This window comes from Dipodomys spectabilis, unplaced genomic scaffold (genome assembly GCF_019054845.1).
Source record: "Dipodomys spectabilis isolate Male_0828 unplaced genomic scaffold, ASM1905484v1 ptg000148l, whole genome shotgun sequence".
NCBI classification, from domain to species: Eukaryota; Metazoa; Chordata; class Mammalia; order Rodentia; family Heteromyidae; genus Dipodomys; species Dipodomys spectabilis.
In genome coordinates, this window is record NW_024870825.1 from 3,451,536 (window position 1) to 3,469,090 (window position 17,555).

Below are 17,555 nucleotides of genomic sequence, written 5' to 3' on the forward strand. Positions count from 1 at the left end.
AGAGATAAGAGTCTTATGGACTTTCCTGCTGGGCTGGCTTTGAAACATGATCTTCAGATCTCAGCCTCCTAGGATTACAGGTGTGAGCCCCAGCGCCCAGCTAAAAAGGAGTTCTAAGGACAGTATAATGGGCTAAAAAGGATAAGCTAAAGCAGGACAGACAAAAGTAGAAAACAAAAGGAGAAAAGTATGCAAATGTAGACCTAAGAACATGCTATTCCTCAGTTCCCAAGGGTTGGTATTCCTGTGAAGAGAGTTTTCAGGTCCCTCAGTTCACATTTTCCCCCCTCACCTCCTAACACCATTCTCAGTGGTATTAGAACCTCTATGAATGAATCAATAAATACCTTAACACCAGAGTTCTCTTTACCCTAAATCCGCTAAACTTCAAATCCATATCTTACATTCTAATATCCTATACTGGCCACAGCTTGCAAACTCTCTGAGTTGCTCACTTCCACATTGAACTGGCTTTGTAATCTCACAGTAGTGCTCATCACTCATAAACAGTCTCTATTTTTAACCAGGTACATCATCATCACCTCTCTACACTCTGTACATGACTTTCATGTACATCATTTCAGGTTTCTCCTTGACAACTCCCTCATATTGACAACTCTGTCTCTATTTATCCTCTTGTCACCTTCTGTCACATTTGTCCTGAAAACATTTACTTTGCATTAAGTACTTTGCAGAGTACTTGAGGCATTTATCCATTCAACATGTATCTGTTAGCATCTGATTGTAGCTTAGGCTACGATACAGATGCTAAAGAGACATGGATAAATAAGTTAGAGAAAGAGAGAGAACATGTAGTCGCTTTTTTTCAATTATACTTTAAATAACTGCATGACACATGATCTCAGTGAATTCTGCTTGTCCTAATATGAGGATAGAAAAAATTTTGCATTGGAAAGCCTACACAACGTTATTACAACTGAGTAAAGTCCATTCAGCTCATTAACAAAAGGGAAAACGTTAAATGGTTCATCCTATTTTGACTGTTACTAAGCATAAACATCTTCTAATTTTTAAGAGCAATTTTGAATCTAAGAGGAGGAAATAATGATGACCTATAGATGGACAGCATAATTCAAACTCCAGATGGCACACTAACTTTTTCAGGATTCAGGCACAGAATGCAACCAATTATAGTGGGATGCCATGGAGTAGTAGAACCTAGCAGTAGGATGAAAGCAAGTAGGCCATTTAGAGCAAAAACTTAGGTCTAAAGGTTGGAAAGAAGAACGTAACTACCACCATAAGCCAACTAACTAGGTATGGGAAGAGTGAGGGGCCAAGAAGAGAAATATATAACATCATTGGAATTATTTATCTGACAGTGATAATAGCCACAATTCTTGGCTTTTTTCTGAGTGCCAGACACTGTTTCCTATACTCACATCTAGAACTTGGAAGGTACTGGGGCAAGATTAAAAATGAAGATCCAGATCCCATATGTCTAAATTTGCAACAACACAAGCTTCTAAAATGTTTATGCTCTATATTGATAAATACACCTTTATAATGACCTGGAAGGCCAGGTTCAGATTTAAAATTCTTGAGAATCATTCAGAATTATGCTGAAACATAGCATCTCAGAAAAAGACGGGCCTTACTGGGCCTTCTTTTCTTCCTAATCTTTATTGCCCAATCCAAATCCAAAGAGTTTCCAGTATCTGGTAGTGGCATTTTCCATTCACACATCACATGAACAGCTGTCCTTTGGACATGATACCAGCCTGGAGGTGAACACATCTTTTATACCATCTGCCCTTGGAAGAACTGGCCCAGTCCTAAAGTCCGTTCTGGTAATGGAGACTACAGGAAGATCAGTTACTGGTAAGGGAATTTCTGGTATGTGACATATATTGTGAGGTGACATTCACTGGATGGAAAAAACTTCTTGGCCCTATGGACTTTTCACCCCCTCAGAAGACTTAACCCACTACATAATTTAGGAAATCCAATGCAAAATGAAAATGTAGGACCTCTCTTTCAAACAGCAAGAGGAAAATATACTAAAATATGATACATTACCCTTCATTTTACAGTTTCTTAGCTTGTCATGATTTTTTCCCATTATTTAATACTGCTTGAAGTAAAGAAAATTACAATTTCGAAGAGCTCAAATGAATTTTACCATTCATCTTTATATTGTTTAGTAACACTTGGAAATTGTTTTAAAAAAGAGCATTTAACTGGCACGCTGAATATATAGTGTGCATTTTCTAGGTCGTATATGCATATATATTGCATAAAACTGACTCAAATATTTTCATTTTACGTGATATGCTCACATTCTAACCTTGTTCTCTATCAGTGGCTTCTTAATAAAGAACTGACAGGAAAGGTAAGCTATGAGTTGTTTCACATTTTCTTCTGTGTCTTCATTTTCATTAAATACCCAGAGTAATATCACAAATAAGATGGAATTTCTTTGTCATTCATTTTTCTTAACCTGCTGTTGTGCTCTTTCTGTGTCTAAACTAAACTGGAAGTGTGGCTTCTCTAGCTGTCTGTTCTTGCCCGTTCTTAAACATGATACACTTGTCTTTGAGTCTCTGAACTCTAGGATATGTTAGTCTAACTAAATTCTATATATGAGAGGCATCATGAACCTATATGCAAATAGCACAGGAAAAAACTGTGCACACACATGTCCACATACTTTATCTCTTCTACTTTTACACATTTTTTTGATGGAAGTCCCATCAGACTTTCCCTTAAAACACACAAATTCGAAGATAAATTTTAAGACAGTATAGCACCCTTCTGAGTGCAGGGTTATATGTAATTGCACAGGTCTGATGCCCATCAAGACAGCCCTTCAAGAGGCACAGCCAGAGCCTGGTAATGGATGGAATGTCCTATCAAAAAGCTGCACAGCAAGGTGCCAGTGGCTCTGGCCTATAATCCTACTCATGAGGCTGAGATCTGAGGAAGCCTGGGAAGGAAAGTCCATCTCCTATTACATAGCAAAAACCCAGAAGTAGAGCTGTGACTCAAATAGAGCACTAACCTTGAGCAAAAACCTCAGGCACAGTGCTCAGGCCCTGAGTTCAAACCCCAGAACTAGCATACACACACAATAAAAGCTGCACATCTGGGTAACTAAAATGTTGGTGGAATCCTCTACTGCTGTCTCATCTGATAAGATATTGATACAGTATTAACTCAGAGTCTGACTCCAGAGACCAAGCTCTCTAATCAGCTTATTTATTCTACTTCTCTAGAAACAGAAATTCATTTGCAGAACCTAGACCAGTGTTATACATGACTCAGATTTTTAGTTAGTTTGTTTTGTTCTTCATAGCCAAGCAGCATTTCCAGGCTAAATGGTTAATTTGTTTACAGGCTAGATCTAGAAATAACTGTATTCATCTATTCCCAAGGCATTAGCATGAAAGACAACTAATCTATTCCCAAGACATCAGCATGATTAACAGAAAGGAGGTCAGTTACTCCTTAGTAGAAAATAGGTAGAAAACAGAACAATAAAAATATTTATTTTTCAGTAAAAATAACTAGTATATACTGACCTATTACATTCCAGGCACCATTCTAACAGCGTTTGTTAAAATATCCCACTTTTCTTCACAGAAGCTCTATGAAGTCAGCAATACTATCAATCATATTTAATAAATGAGAAGGCCAAGGCAGTAAGATCATACAGCTACTTAGTGATAAGGTCAGCACGCTGAACTCAGGCAGTTAGTTGCTTTGAACTGTCTCTATGTACTTCAGACAGGTAGCAGTAAAGTGACTGACCCAAATGAGATAATCTTGGCTCTTTTTTTATAATAGTATGAGAGACTTGAATAACATTTTATCTTATCTGGTATTACTAAAAGCTCATATAGACCAGCATTTTTTACATTTGCTTTTCAGAATTTTAAAATATTCTCATTATAAAAATATCTTATTTATACCATGTTTCATAGAAGTCTTTCAAATGCAGGAAATATTTTATACTTAATGTTTTTTATGCAGAAAACATTTTTCAGGGCTCCACATAAACATTTTACATATTTATCGGAATTTAGGATACAGCCAGGAACCAGGAAGTAAGGGAAAACCCCAACTGACTTCATAGGACTGTTCTCAACATAGCTACTGACTTTAACATTGTGTGCCAATCAAATTTAGTAATTTAATGTTTATGGTTAATTGCCTAGATTATGTTTTTATGTTGTATAAGGTAGGGATGGAGTTGGTAATTTATTATAACACTATTGCCTATGTACTTTTCATTTTATTGCTCTGTGAGACGGTTGGACTGCTTTGTGGAAACTCAAATCGTAAATATGTATACCTGGTATTGAATCAGTGACCCTGAATAGCAAATAGTGGAAAGGTAACTAAGAACAGCAAACAGGATTGATCTTTCAGTCTCTTTATCTGTTCAATCTCATCCTAAATTTTTGAGTGCTATAAGCAGTTTTAAAAATTAGTATCAATTAAAAAACTTTTTCCTCACAGCCACGTGAGCCACAGTTCCACTTAGCTTTTTTGTCTTTCTGGGTTTTGTTTTATTTTTGTAGCTCATTGGAAATAAGAGTCTCATTGACTTTTCCTGCCCAGTCTGGCTTCAAACTGAGATATTCAGATCTCAGCCTCCTAAGTAGCCAGGATCAGAGGCATGAGTCACTGGTGCCAGACTTATTATTTTGTTGTTGTTGTTGGTCGTGGGGCTTGGACTCTGGGCCTGGGCACTGTCCCTCAGTTCTTCAGCTCAAAGATAACCCTTTACCACTTGAGCCACAGTGCCACTTCCAGCTTTTTCTGTTTATGTGGTGCTGAGGAATCGAACCCAGGGCCTCATGCATGCGAGACAAGCACTCTACCACTGAGCCACCTTCCCAGCCCAACAATTTTTATATTCCAAACCAACAAAGTTATTTTCAAGTTTTAATCTAGTGAGGTGTATGGTCCATATACTTCGTCAAAGACTATAAATCAGCCATACTTTTAGAAAGCAGTAGATAATCTTAAGTATCATTCCTAACCCTGTGACACATCAGTTTATGTCCAGACATGTATCATAAAATTTATAAGATCGCAAATTTAAAACAATGTTTAACAACAATAATATGACTGGAAACTTTACTTAATTGGTGGAGTGTTTTTCTAGTAAAAGGCAAGGTCCTGAGTTTATACCTTTTAATGTTCAAAAATAACCCACTTCAAATATATACATATATGTATAAATATTATGTAACATTAATGTACTTCTCTAACATCTATTTTCAGCACAGAAGAAATACTAAACATCTCACTACTAGTATTGACTTTTTTACTCCAAAATAACCTTTCAGTGGATTATGTATAATGTTTAAGTTATAAGTGGTTGAATACACAGTTTTGTCATAATGGTTTAAGGGGGAAAGTGTGTGTGTGGTGTGAATAATTAAAATCCCTTTCTTTAAACCTTAGGTTTTCCAATATTTTTATGTGATACTTATTGCAAGAATAAAGGTTGCTATGTCCCTCCCCATGGTATAACCCCTGCTTTCACTGTATTTGAGGTTGGTATAATTTGTGGAGGGGAAGGAAAAAAAACAAATTGTTTAAATAGGGATACAGGTGGACCCATTGCAACAATGAGATGTACATGTAGTTATGTGGAAAAACGAACTTTACAACTTTGGTGTGTGTGTAGGGTGGGGAGGATTGGGTGGGAGGGCTGGGGGAGCATGGGAAAGGATGGGAAGGGGGAAAAAAGAATAAAGGTTGCATTTTTTATGAATGAGACATAGTGGAAATTTTTTTCTAAACTTCAAATGGTCATATAAGTAGTTACAATTTAACATGTGTCCAGAGCTTCTTAGTCATCTCTCTCACATCATTTTTCTCCCATTCTTGCCTCTTCCTCCAAGGGTTATTTCATGCCTTCCACTTCTTTAGCATTCTGACTGTACTGTCCCATGTTTTCTCATTCACCAATTTCCCCTCTCACTATTCCATTCCAATTTCTTTCAGCTGATAAACTGCTAAACTATTATTCAAAAAGGTTAATCTATGGAGTTTAATATTTCAAGACTTTTCTGCATATGCTATGCTTTAGTGAGTTTCATCATTTACATGTCCAAATGCCCCTGTGAATATTCACATGGGAGGTCGTATTTTGGGTCTAAGATCCATATATGAGACAAAACAGGCACCTTTTCTCTTACTGGACCTGGCTTACTTCCCTCATATTTTTCAGATCCATTTTCCTTCAAATGATATTTCATTCTTCCTGCTACACAAAATGCTGATCAACTTACCTATCTACCTATCTTTATCTCTATGAGTGTATAGTATATGTGATTATGTGTGGTAGAAATGCAATACATTGACAGAGACAGATAACATTTTTTTGACCCACCCAATTGTTACAATTTCTTGGCTACTATGAACTGTGTTGCAATGAACATGGGTATGCTGATGTCCTGTCATATAATTTTTCCAATAAATGCCCAGGAATAGTATTAATGGATCATAGGGTAGTTTTGTGTTTAGTTTTTTGAGGAATTTTTATACTGATTTCTATAGTGGTTGCTCTACTTTACATCCTACCAACAGTGTATTGGGTCCCTTCTTCCTCTCATCCTTCCTATATTTGTTGTTTGTATTCCTGATGGCCATCCTAACAATGGCCATTCTTTCCTTTTTTTTTTTCTTTTCTTCTGTTGTTGTTGTCTGACCTGAGTTCAAGCCTCAGGACCTAAGTGCTGGCCTTGAGCTTTTCTATTCAAGACTAGTATTCTATCACTGGAGCCTCAGCTCCATTTCCAGGCTTTTGGTGATAAATGGGAAATAGAGTTTTACAGACTTTCCTTTCTCATGCTGGTTTTGAACCTATGTCCTCAAAGCTCAGGTTTCTGAGTAGCTAGGATTACAGGCATGAGCCACAGGTTCACAGCTTCAATTTGTTCGATTTGCATTTCTTTTCATGGTAGGGAGGTGTGGGGAATGCTGACTATATTTTCTTTTTGTCAGTCGTGGGGCTTGAACTCTGGGCCTGAGTCCTGTCCCTCAAGGCTAGCGCTCTACCACTTAAGCTACAGCGCCACTTCCCTGACTATTTTCATGTATGAGAATATTTTCATGTCTGTTCAGCTCCTTTGCCCATTTGTTAAATGGGTTAATAATTCTTTGGGGATTTAGATTCTTTTAGCTTCTTGTATTTCCTGGTTATTAGATTCTTGTCAGATGCATAGCTGGCAAAGATCTCCTGTAAAATCTGTAGGATTTTGTTTTAGCTATATCCTCTCATTTTAACTATATCCTTTGCTGTGCAGAAGGATTTTTTTCTTTATATCATCCCATTTGACAACTGGTTCTCCTATTTGCTGAGCTGCTGAAATTCTATGTAGGGCAGATGGGCAGCAAAGATGGTGCTGAAAGGGAGTTGAGTGGGCAGAGCCCGAGTTGTTTATGTTAAAATCTGACTGGGTACCACAACCAGGCAAGTGACATCAGTACATGAACAGCTCGAGGACATCAGGGAAAGTATAGAAAGCTTAGGCTCATGATAGGGTGACCTCTACAGTGATTGGTTGGTTCCTTTTCCTCCCCTTCCATTCCATGAGATTTTTTGCTTTAAAAAGTGTTTGCTGTGTGGTAATAAACGAGTTCCTGCTTGACTTGACTCCCCTGCGTCTGACTGTCCCTGAGGCTAGGGATCGGGGCACACTTACCTTTCCTCCGACCCTGTCTGTCTTCCCCAGGATGGACCCAACAATTCTACTCAGGAAGTTCTAGAAGTTTTGAGACTCAAGACTTACATTGAGCTCTTTGATCTCCTGCCCTGAGCTCTGTGAGACTCAGGGCAACATCTCCAATGAGGCTACAGCATCTGGAACTAAAGGCATTGTGGAGGGAGCTGTGGGGTGTTGGGCCTGAAGGCTGCTGGCCTGGCCCTCGTTGCCAGCTGCCAAGATGACATCGCTGCTACCTAGGCACTGCCCAGGGCCAACATGACCCTGGGGCCTCACTTACCACCCAACACCGTTGTGTAGCCATGGCTTGAGACCTCACCACAACATGTGGCCCAGGCCTGGTGTGCCCATGTGGCGGTACCGTGGGGCTGAGGGTTGGTTCCGTACATCACCGTATTCGCCATAGCTATCTCTATTGGCGGCTGCTACCCAAACATCAGCATGGCAGCAGCCATTTCGAAAACTTCAGGTGCTCTGCTCTTCCCTCTTACTTCTTCCAGCCTGGGTGTGGATGTCCCCTGGGTCCGTGCAGGTGCCCAGGGCTGAGGTCTATACTGCCAACAAGGAGATCTCTTGGGCTGCGGGGCTGATTGCATCTCCGTAGTCACCACAGCAAGGGACTTGAGGCCTCCACTGCCAGAGAGCTTGTCCCAGGCATCTCGGTCTGAAGCCTTGATTTGTTCCTCATGCTCCTGTGAGGCAAGAAGACATGGCCTGCGACCTCAACAGCACCGTGTGCCGAGAACGGTGACCGCCAGCCTTCCTTGCATCTGGGGACGGCTGTGTAGCAAGAGCCACCTCAGGACGGTGCGGTCTGAACCTGGGCTCCCCGCTCCCCAGGGAGGCCCGGGGAGGCCACAGCAGCACCGCCTCTTCAGCACCTGGATCCAAAAGCAGCAGTCACAGAGCCAGGGGTCTGTTGGGTGCTTATGACACAGTTGTCACCAAAGCAACCATTGTGATGACGCCGAGCCAGGGAACCTGATGGAAGCGTTGGGGCGCCTTTCTCTCTCCACGCACTCCTCCAGGCTGAAGCCTGCCAGACCTCTGGCCAGGCCACTCCCAGCGGCTGGTGCTAGGGGCCATGGGGGAGTCCCTAACGTCCAGTCCGCCATCACCACCACCATTATGGCCGCCAGTGTTGCTACGGCCTCGGCCAACATGGCCATAGAAGTTGCGCAGGCCACAACCATCTACATGGCCGCCACCAACGTGGCCACCCTCGCCAACAGGGCAGCTGTTTTTGCCCAGACCACTCGTGCCAATATGGCTGCCTTTAAACTGGCCGCCGCCATTGCTACGGACACCACCTCCAACGTGGTGCCGGGAACACCGGCACTTCCAATATGGCCGCCACGTTCTCTGAGGCTGCCACCATAGCTGCCAATATGGTCGCTGTCGGCACTGCCGCTAGGGCCACCGGTGCTGCCATAGAGGCTGTGCTGGCTGCCGCGTCCACCATGGCTGCCATGAGTCTTCACGGCCCACTGCTATGGCCGCCATCACTGAGGCCTCCACCACCGTGTCGCCAGCGCCCGCCCTGTTCGCCCCCACACCCCATCCCCAGCTGCTCTTACTGCGCATGCTCCCGCTGGTGACGTGGAGCGTCACCTGATCTCCAGTCCCGGCCCAGGGTCGACACGCGGAGGTCAGGCCGTTACGTCACCATAACTGTCTCCACTCGCAGCCCAGCCCTTCCCAGCTCCCCAGTGGGCCGTGATGCAGAAATCCCGGGTGACATGGCTGCTGCCTGGGGCCGGGAGGCCTCTTGTCATGGAGATAGTCTGTTCACTTATCTCGCTTAAGTGATGAATCTCGAAGTTGATTCTCCTAGAGCATCCTACAGGCCGTGGTGATGCCTAACCATCAGGTTGTCTTCAACGGGTCCAGGAATAACCCGTGGGGCCCTGATAATCAGCGCCAATTGGCCTGCTGGAGGGGGCGGGGCGTCAAGAGGCGAGCCTCACCACAGACCCGGCCACGGAACAAAGCAGGGCTTGGAGAGGCTGACGTCACCGCGCCACGGGGCGCCGCCGGAGGGGCGTGCCATGCCGTGGAAAGGGGCGGGACACGCTGCCGAAAGGGGGCGTGGTGTGCTATTGGAGGGGGTGGGGCATTGAGCCCCACATGGTGAGCTGCCGATTGGGATTGGAGAGGGGGCCGCTTGGGGGAGGAGCATGAATGGTGGTTAAAAACCGTTAGTGGGGGAGGGACAAAGCCTATCTGGGTATATACAGGCTGCGTGCGCAGAGGCCTGGGAGTAGGGGAAAAACTGGAGGCCGGAGGAGCGATTAGGGGGAGTCAGGGTACGAGTAAGGGAAAGACCGGGGTCCTGAGGCCAGGAAAGTAAGGGAGAAACTGGAGGGAGGACAGCAGTAGGAATAGAGGGAGTCGGCAGGAGGGGAAAGCTTGCCGGGCAGGCCATGAGAGGCCACTTGGGGCCTTCTTTGGAGGCCATTCGGGGCCCCCTTGGGAGATCATTCAGGCCTCCCCTAGGGGTCATTCGGGGCCTCCCCTGGGGGTCATTCGGTCCTCCCCTGGGGGTCATTCGGGCCTCCTCGGGAGGTCATTCGGGCCTCCCCTGGGGGTCATTCAGGCCTCCTCTGGAGAGGCCTGTGGAGAGGCCTCCGGAGCAGAGCAGGCAGGCCTGTGCAGAGTGGAGAGGCCTGCGGTGAAGGAGGAAGGTTAGAAAGGGAAAGCCTTGCCTTTTGCAGGTTCCGAGCTCTGGAGCTTTGGAGGTCTGAGGTTTGGAGGTTTGTAGACCGACTAATAAAGGGGTCGGGGTTGCCCATTGGAGGCTTGGAGGTTTGGTGGTTGAGGCTGCTCTTGGTTCTGGGTTTCTAGCCCAGGACAAAGTAGTCTCTCTCTTTCTGGTATAAATAGTGTAAATAAACTTGGTTTGTCCGTCCACCTTTCACAGTCTGGGCCTCGATGGATTGTCTCACTTTCTGTAGCTCATAAGTGTTCCATCTCAGGCTTTTATGACCTAGATAGTTTCAGAATTTGGTCTAGATTGAAGTTTCCAGCAAAACTGATTCTGTATTGGCTCCTGGATAATCTGCACCTAGACTGGTTCAGAGTTGTCTTAAGGGCTTCCTTCCTTAAGGAGAAACAATTTACCTATCGTGTAATAAGTCTCTAGACCAAATGAAGATCATGGTTCTTGGCTACTAATTTCATTACAACTCAAATGAAGGGTTTCTGTCTTAGAAACAGTCTAATCTTATGTGCTCTGAAAATAAAAGGGACATGATTCAACATATGGTCAATTCCTTTATTGTATGATGTTATAAATATTTCATCCAAACACAATGGTACCTAGCCTGTCTGTTGCAACATGGTTCTTTGTTCTTTCCCTTATTTTTTTGATGAAGTGTCCTACAAAGTTGTAAAGTCAATGGCACACAATAAGAGGAGAGTCACTTGAGATTCATCCAGTACATGTTAACAAGTGTTCCTTAGTTGTATAGGCCTGCCCCCCCTCTCCCCCTCACTTTCCCCCTCTCTCCTCTTTCTCTTCAGCCTTAGAATTTGAACTCTGAGCCTTGCATTTCCAAGACAGGCCCTCTAACTCTTGATCAATGTCTCCAAGATTTTTATTTTTGTTTTATTTTTTAAATAGAGTGTTAGGCTTTAACCTGGAGCCAGCTTCAGACCTCAGGTGTACCACCTACATAGCTAAGAATGCAAATGCACAAATACCATAACACCTAGTTGGTTAAGATATGGGTTTCAATAACTTTTGCCTATGCTGACCTTGAACCAATATCCACCTTTTCTCTGCCTCTCCAGTAGCTGAGATTACAGGCTTGCAACACCAGCACTTTTTTTTTAGTAAGTTTTTTTTGTGTGTGTGTGTAAAAATACTGTACCAGAGGGGTTACAGTTACATGAGCAAGGTAATGCGTACATTTCTTATCAAGTATTGTTGCCTCCTTTGTTTTTCCCCTACCATCGCTTCCCTCCCATCTCCACAACTACACTCTTCCCCCTCTTCCCCATCCACCTAAATTGTAAAGTTCGTTTTTCCACATAGTGGTCTTGTACATCTCATTGTTGCCATGGGTCAACCTGTATCCCTATTTAAACAATTTGTTTTTTCCCTTCCCCTCCCTAAATTATACCAACATCAAATACAGTGAAAATAGGGGTTATACCGTGGGGGAGGGACATACAAAGCAACAAAAAAATCACCTTATAAATACATTAGAAACAATAGCAAGAAAGAGAAAACCACTTGTGTCCTTATCTTGGGGTTCTTTCACTTATCATCTTATCTGACCTTTTCTGCTTGTCTCAGACATATACTAGCTATTGCAAATACTATGGAAACCATGGGACCTATGTTTCTTTGGGCCTGGCTTAATATAATTTTTCCAAGTCTTTCCATTTCTTAACAAATGGGGCAATGTTATTCTTTCTGATGGAGGCATAGACTTCCACTGTGTATATATACCACATTTTCTTGATCCATTCATCTACTGAGAGACATCTGGATTGGTTCCATATCTTAGCTATGGTAAATAATGCTGCAATACACATAGTTGTGCTAGTAGCTTTAGTATGGTCTTGTTTGTGATCAATTGGGTAAATGCCCAAAAATGGGTTGTGGGGTCATAGGAGAGCTCTATGTGGAGTCTTTTGAGGAACTTCCATACTACTTTCCGAAGTGGTCGAACAAGTTTACACTTCTACCAATAATGCAGTAGGCTTCCTTTCTGGCCACATCCCCTCCAGCATCTGTTGCTATTAGAGTTCTTGATTATAGCCATTCTAACTTGGGTGAGGTGGTATCTAAATGTTGTTTTGATTTGCATTTCTTCTATGGCTATGTATCTATTGGCCATCCTTCTTTCCTCTTCAGAGAAGTTTCTCTTTAAGTCTGTAGCCCACTTATTTATTGGACAGTTGTTTCTTTGAAGATTTGTTGTTGGGGGATTTAATTTTTTGAGTTCCAGGTATATTTTAGATATGAGACCCTTGTCGGTTGTATGGCTAGTGAAGATCTTCTCCCAGTCCATGGGCTTTCTATTGATCTTGCTAGTTATGTCCTTTGCCATGCAGAAGCTCTGAAACTTCATGCAATCCCATTTGTCCAACCTTTCTTTGATTTGTTGTGCTTCTGGTTCTCTATTAAGAAAATTTCGTCCTGTGCCAAGGAGACCTAGGGTTTCTCCTATTCCATTCTGTAATGTTTTCAGGGTGTCTGCTTTGAATCCAAGGTCTTTGATCCATTTGGAGTTGATTCTAACACCAGCACTTTTGCACAGCGCGTAAGTCTATTTTGTAAACCAGAAAAACTCTTGTTTCTAATTTCCTTTGCATAAATAAGAATCTTTCAAGTTGGATGCCAAAGACTCATGCCTGTAATCCTCAGTAGACTGAAATTTGAAGAGAGAAGTTGGAAACCAACCTGGACACAAAGACCTGTGTGATCCCTATTTCCAATTAAATAGCAAAAAGCTGGGCTAGTGATGTGTCTCAAGAAGCAGAGCACAGTGGAAAGCAAGCAAGGTAAAGAATGTGATTTCAAGCTGGAAGGAAGGAAGGAAGGAAGATAGGAAAGAAGGAAGGAAGGAAGGGAAGGAGGGAGGGAGGGAAAGAGGGAGGATTCTCAAACTCTGCCTCTGTATAAAATATGATATGAAAACCTAATATGGCTTGAATTTTTATTATGAAAATGAGTAAATTCTCAGTCTTAAGAAGAAAAAAATCTAAAATGATTTAAACTATTAATCAAAAAAGTACCACTATAAGAAACCAGAAACAATTGTTTAAAAATTCAATGTTCCTTTGGAACTACGCTTTAACCCTTTGGGAGTCTATACTCAACCCTGTTTTAACTAGTAGCAAAGATTATTTTTTTTAAGTCCTGATTTTCAGAGAAGAGAAAGATAATTGATTCTTGGAAATATTTCTTGTTCCCTGTAGCCAAAATAAAAATTATTTGCTATCACTAAGCATCTTCTATACCTCCCCTGTTATGCATAAGAAGATTGATAAACATAAGAATTGTGTTACGGACAGAAGCTTGTAGCTCATGCTTGTAATCCTTGCTACTTAGGAGGCTAAGTCCAGAGGATTGATATTTGAAGAAAATTCAAGCAGACCCTACCTCCAAATAGCTGGCAAAAAATCTAGGCTGGAGGCATGGTTCAAGTTGTAGGGCACCAGCCATAATCAAGGAAACTGAGCAGTTGTGAGGTCTTGAGGTACAGTCCTCAGTACACAGGATCTAGAAACTCACGCTTTTTGACCAACTGACACATACAAGCCCAGAAGATGTACTAATGACACCATGGTAGGACCACTCTGAGAGTAAAAGAATCATCTTGGGAAAACTTAGTGAGAGTGGAGCTCCAGAAAAAGTCAGGACCTATGCACCAATGACTCACCTGTAATCCTAGCTACTCAGAAGGCTGACATATGAGGATTGCAGTTTGAAGTCCACCTGGGTGGGGAAGGTCCACAAGAATCCTATCTCCATTAAATCCTCAAAAAAAAAAAAAAAACAAACCAGGAATGGAGCTGTGCTTAAGTGCTAGCCTTAAGGAGAAAAAAAAAAAAAAGCTCAGGATAGCACTAGGGATGTTGGGGAGGAAGGAGAGAGAAGGACAAAGAGAGGGAAAGCCAAACACTGATATGGAAATGAGGCTTTATAGGCATCAATATTAAGTCGCTGGTATGTGAGATGACAGGTAAATGTTATAAAGGATGTTGAAATGCTATTTCTTTGCATACTATCTCAGAAAAAAATAGCATTTGTAAAATTTAAAAAAATCCAAAGCTTTTCATGATATTTTAACTTTTTTTTTATATTGTGAAAATACCATACAGAGGGGTTACAATTACATGGGCAAGATAATGAGTACATTTTTTATCAAGCATTGTTGCCTCCTCCTTTGTTTCCCCTTCCCATCCCTTCCCAGACCCCCCCACCCCGTCCCTCCACTCCCCGCCCCCAAAGTTGTAAAGTTCGTTTTTCGACATAACGATTTGTACATCTCATTGTTGCAATGGGTCCACTTGTATCCCTATTTAAACAATTTGTTTTTTTCCTTCCTCTACCCAAATTATACCAACATCAAATACAGTGAAAGCAAGGGTTATACCGTGGGGGAGGGAAATACAAAGCAACAAAGAAATCATCTTATAAATATGCTAGAAACAATCACATGAAAGACAAAAGCATTTGAATACTTATCTTGGGGTTCATTTCACCTAACATCAACTTATTTGACCATTTCTGCTTGTCTCAGACATATACTAGTTATTGCAAATAAGGGAAACCATGGGACCTATGTTTCTTTGGGCCTGGCTTACTTCACTTAATATAATTTTTCCAAGTTTTTCCATTTCCTAACAAACGGGCAATGTCATTCTTTCTGATGGAGACATAGAAGTCCATTGTGGATATATACCACATTTTCTTGATCCATTCATCTACTGAGGGGCATCAGGGTTGGTTCCATATCTTAACTATGGTAAATAATGCTGCAATAAACATAGTTGTGCTGGTAGCTTTAGTATGGTCTTGTTTGTGATCACTTGGGATATTTTAACTTTTAAGGAATCAAGATGATCTTGCAAATATGATCTTAAACATCTCCTGTTACAGACTAGTGCTAATTTTCTCGGCCTCCAAAGAAAGAACAACTATTTTGGCTAGTGTAGCCCTGTGTCTTAAAATTTGTACATTAACCAAATCACTTGGAGTTAGTTAAATAAATATTCAAGTTCGGTAGATTCATTTTAAATGAACCGCAGATAAAGCTATGAACCAAGTTTGAAAAAGCAAGGACTGAGATCAGCCCTATTTCTCATGTCTTTGATTATCTGATCTTCCCTCCTTTATAGTTGACTCAGAATATGCCCGACTATTAGTTCAGTATCATCTCCCAACTACAGGTGATTCAGTTATCAGGGTGGACACCTGACTCAGTCAGATCAATGTCTTCTGGCTTCAGGTGATTCATTCATTCAGGGTGGGTACCTGACCCGGGAAGATCAGTGTCTTCCCCTGGTTATAGATGATTATTCATCCAGGGTGAGTACTTGACTCACAAAAGGCTCATCAGTGCTGTTTTTCAGGATTTTTAGAGGCAGAACTAGGGAAGAACATTCTCTCTGGGACAATGCCATGTGTTCTGAGGTTCAGGGTTATTCTCTACATATTCCTGCGAAAGAGAAAAAGTGATATAAAAGGTGAGGCCCAGAGCTTTGCAGAAACCAGACTATATTTATGTCCCTGGTTCCCCAGATTCCCCTAAATTGGAGCTCTAGTGGCAGCCTTGCCTCTGCAATATCATGTGAAACACTGTCCTTTACATTTCTCAATACTTATTTCAGTTTATTTTCAGTCACCTGAAACCAAAAATTACAATGCAATTGATATTTCAAGATATAACTTTTTTTCTTCTCTTTTGAACTAAATAAAAATTCTTTGCAACACAGAACCTACTTGCTAATTTTTTTTGCTTACTTTTTTTGTCTGTATATTAGTTACTTTTCCATGGCTGTGGTCAGAATGCCTGAGAGAACAACTTAAGGGAAGGACCATTTTATTTTGGCTCATGGTTTCAGAGGTTATATCTGTGATTGCTTGGTCTTGTGAGCATGGTATTGGCTAAAACGTGGTAGAGATGGTTTTTTCTCATGATAGACAGGAAGGAGAGAGCAAAGAAGGGACAGAGGTTAGGAACAGCCTTCCTAGACATGTCCCCAGTTATCTACTTTCTCCAATGAGGCCCGTCCAACTGCAACCTTAAAGGTACCAGAGATGAGCCTCAGAAATACTGCCACTGCTTGGGGACCAAGGATTCAGCACATGATTGTATTTCATATTCAAACCATAATGGTCTGAGCATGACACTGTCTAGCACTTGGGACAAAATATTTGTTGGTGAATTTATTGACTCATTGAACATCATGTGTATCATATGGCAAGTACCATATTGAAGGCTGGTTCCTTCCAGTTGATTTTAATTTAGTTGGGGAGACAAGCAAAATAATTTAAAATTATGGAATGTATCACAGGAGCACAAAGGAGACAGCGTTATGGAAGGGATGACACCTCATCTAATACTTTCAGGATAAATGTAGGAATAAAAAGAAGAAAATTCTAGTCAGAAAGAAACAAATAGGCAAAGGCATATAATCATTAAGCTTCTAATCCAGCCTTAGTCTCATAATGAAAGTAAATCTGTATTGGATTAGGCAACTGTTAATCAGATTTTTTAAAAAATATTTTAAATCTTCTTTAAATCTTTTAAAAAGGCTCCTAAAAATGCCTATGAGAAGAGTCAGGGAAGAGGTGAGGAGGGGAGAGATGAATGAGAATGTCGAAAGGATGGCATGGATCAAGATATTGATGCACAAGACACCAGTGTGGTTGGTTCTTGTTCTCTGGTAGTATTGAAATAATACCAGGAATGATGAGCACACTTTTAAGGAATTTCTTTAGTAAAGAGAAATTTAAGGTCACTCAATTAGTAGGAGGACCAAGAGGCCAGTGGTCCTGGGCTGTTGCTTTATGTTGCCTCTATTCTTCCCCTTTCTCTCCTTTCAGGCAACCTCATAGTATGACTGATGTGTTTGAATCAGGCGATCTTCTCCAGGGAAGTGGCTTGAGGATGGTGATCAGAGATTGGTGGATTTGGCCTGAGACAAAGAAGAAAGACCCAAGACCATCCTCTGCATGGTGGCTTGTAGGAGGCCTGGCCTGGGAAAGACCCAAAACCCTCCCCTGGATGGTGGCCACCAATAGAGGAGGGGAAAAGCTGGCTAAACAGGTTTGCTAATATCCTTCAATATACTGTATTCACAAACAGCTTTGTTAAGGGGTGATTT